The sequence below is a fragment of the Carlito syrichta genome, unplaced genomic scaffold (genome assembly GCF_000164805.1).
Source record: "Carlito syrichta isolate Samal-C Ts95f unplaced genomic scaffold, Tarsius_syrichta-2.0.1 Scaffold303056, whole genome shotgun sequence".
Lineage (NCBI taxonomy): Eukaryota > Metazoa > Chordata > Mammalia > Primates > Tarsiidae > Carlito > Carlito syrichta.
In genome coordinates, this window is record NW_007247152.1 from 215236 (window position 1) to 218625 (window position 3390).

At 37.9% G+C, this 3390-nt stretch overlaps 1 pseudogene; it reads right to left on the reverse strand.

Moving 5' to 3' along the window:
• The window catches only part of LOC103259902, a 4837-nt pseudogene extending 4438 nt beyond the window's left edge, over positions 1-399 (reverse strand).
• Positions 400-3390: the final 2991 nt, after the last annotated feature.

Genomic DNA, 3390 nt, shown 5'->3' on the forward strand with positions numbered 1-3390 from the left:
TGCCAATCGCTTTCTTATAGCATTGTAATTGTTCAAGGTCACCTTATGAGTGAGAACATATGGAACTCAGTTCTTTGCTTCTATGGTAAATCACTGAGTGTGATAGACTCCAAATCCATCCAATTTGCTGCAAAGTCCATATATTTGTCCTTCTTTATGACTGCATAATATTCCATTGTGTATATGTACCACATTTTTTTATCCAGTCCAGCTTTGATGGTTGGTTCCATGTTTTTGCTATAGTGAATAGAGCTGCCACAAACATATGTGTGCAGGTATCTTTTTCGTAGAATAATTTGAGTTCCTCTGGGTATATTCCCAATAGGGGAATTGCTGGGTCATATGGAAAGTCAATTTCTAGTTCTTTCAGAAATCTCCAGACTGTTTACCAGACAGGTTGTACAAGTTTGCATTCCCACCAGCAGTGTAGAAGCGTTCCTTTTTCTCCACATCCTCTCCAGCATCTGTTGTTGTTTGTTTTATTAATGATGGTCATTCTTACAGGGATTAGGTGGTATCTCAGTGTGGTTTTGATTTGCATTTCTCTGATGGTGAATGAGGCTGAGCACTTTTTCATGTGTCTGTTGGCTGCCCGTATATCTTCTTTTGAGAAGTGTCCATTCATATCTTTTGCCTACTTTTTAAAGGGGCTGTTTTCCCCCCCCCCTTTGGTGCTTTTGAGTTCCTTGTAGATCCTAGATGTTAGGCCTTTGTCAGATATACAGTTGACAAATATTATTTTCCATTCTGTGGGGTGTCTCCCTGCTCTCTTGATGGTTTCTTTTGCTTTGCAGAAGCTTGTGAATTTGATGAGGTGCCACTTGTCTATCTTATTTCTTAAGGTATTGGCCTTTTGGGTTCTGGATAGGAATTTGTTGCTAGTTCCAATTTCCATACGGGTGTCTCCTGTGTTTTCTAAGGTTCTTATATTTTGAGTTTTTATGTTTAGGTATTTGATCCATTTAGAGTTAATTTTTATGTATGGTGATAGGTAGGGGTCCTGTTTCAGTCTTCTGCATGTGGTCAGCCAGTTTTCTCAGCACCGTTTACTGAATAGGTTTTCCTCTCCCCAGTAGTTTTTGTTGGAGGCTTTGTCAAAGATGAATTGGTTGAGGAATTGAGGCTTAGCTTCCAGAATCTCTATCCTGTTCCATTGGTCTATGTGCCTGTTTTTATACCAATACCAAGCTGTTTTGATTACTGTAGCTTTATACTAGAGTTTGAAGTCTGGAAGTGTGATACCTCCTGCTTTGTTTCTCTTGTTTTGGCTATTTGTGGTCATTTATGTTTCCATATGAATTTCTGTATTGTCATTTCCAGGTCTGAGAAGATTGATGTTGGTACTTTAATGGGTATTGTTTTGAATCTGTAGATTGCCTTTAGTAGGATGGACATCTTAACAATGTTGATTCTTCCTATCCATGAGCATGAGATATTTTCCCACTTATTTGTGTCTTCTTGGATTTCTTTGAGCAGTGTTTTGTAATTCTCCTTGTAAAGGTCTTTCACTTCTCTGGTTAGGAAGATGCCAAGGTATTTCATTTTTGTGTGGCTATTGTAAATGGGATTGTGCTTTTTATTTGGGTCTCTGCCTGCATGTTGTTGTTATATAGGAATGTAACTGACTTTTATACATTTATTTTGTACCCTGAGACTTTGCCAAAGTCCTTTATCAGTGTCAGCAGGTTTTTGACAGATTCTCTTGAATTTTCAAGGTATAGGATCATATCATCAGCAAAAAGGGATAACTTGACATCCTCTTTTCATATTTGGATACCCCTGATTTTCGTCTCTTGTCTAATTACCTGGGCTAGGACTTCCAACACAATATTGAACAAGAGGGGTGAGAGTGGGCAGCCTTGTCTTGTTCCAGTTTTCAGGGGAAACGTTTCTAGTTTCTGTCTATTTAGCAATATGTTAGCTGTGGGTTTGTCATACATGGCACTTACTATTTTGAGGTATGTTCCTTTTATGCCTCAGTGTTTGAGGGTTTTTATCAAGAAGCGATGCTGAATTTTATCAAAAGCCTTTTCTGCATCTAATAAGATAATCATGTGGTTCTTGTTTTTACACCTGTTGATGTATTTAATGACATTTATGGTCTTGCGAATGTTGAACCAGCCCCGTATCCTGGGGATGTAGCCTACTTGGTCATGGTGGATGATTTTTGAGATTGCTTTTGGATCCAGTTTGCTAGAATTTTGTTGAGGATTTTTGCACCTATGTTCATAAGGGATATTGGCCTGTAGTTCTCTTTCTTTGTTGTATCTTTACCCGGTTTGGATATCAGTGTAATGTTAGTTTCATAAAATGATTTGGGGAGAATTCTGTCTTTCTCAATTGCCAGGAATACTTTCAATAGGACTGGTATCAGCTCTTCCTTGTATGTTTTGCAGAATTCTGGATATCCATCTGGTCCAGGGCCTTTTTTGTAGGTAGTTTTTGTATGACAGTGTCAATTTCCTGGGTTTTTATTGGTCTATTCAGTGTCTCAGTGTCTTCTTGCTTCAACTTGGGTAGGTTGTGTGATGTCAGAACGTCTTCCATTTCATCTAGGTTATCAAGTTTATTTCCATATAGGTGTATATAGTAATCTCTGATAATCTTTTGTATTTCTTCAGGGTCAGTTGTGATTTGATCTTTTGTATTTCTGATTGTGTTTATTTGGGCTTTTTCTCTCTTTTTCTTGGTCAATCTGGCTAGTGGCCCATCAATCTTGTTAATTCTTTCAAAGAGCCAGCTTTTCGTTTTGTTGATGTTTTCTATGACATGTCCTGTATTTGTGCTCTTATTTTTGTAATTTGGATTCTTCTGCTAAAATTGGGGTTTTGGTGGTCTTCTCTTTCCAACTCCCTTAGGTGATTTGTTAGGCTCTCCATTTGTGATCTTTCCATTTTCTTAATGTGTGCTCGTAGAGATATAAATTCTCCTATGAAAGCCAATTTCATGGCATCCCAGAGGTTTTGGTAAAATATTTCTTCATTTTCACTTGTTTCCAGGGATCTTTCAATTTCTTCTTTGATTTCTGTGTTGACCCAGTCAGTTTGCAGCATCATGCTGTTTAGTGACCATGTCTTTGTGTTTTGGGGAAATTTTGTTGGTGTTGATATTTATTTTTATTTCACTGTGGTGTGAAAAGGTGCATGGCAAGATTTCAATCTTATGAAATTTGTTTATGTTTGATTTATGGCCAAAGATGTGGTCGATCTTGGAGTACGTTCCATGTGGTGGTGAGTCAAATGTATATTCTGTGGCTTTTGGTTGGAGTGTTCTGCAAGTATCAATTAAGTTCATTTGTCCAAGTGTCTCATTGAGGTTCTGGATGTCTTTGTTGATTTTTTGTCTTGATGATCTGTCCAGGATTGTGAGTGGGGTAGTAACCTCCCCTGC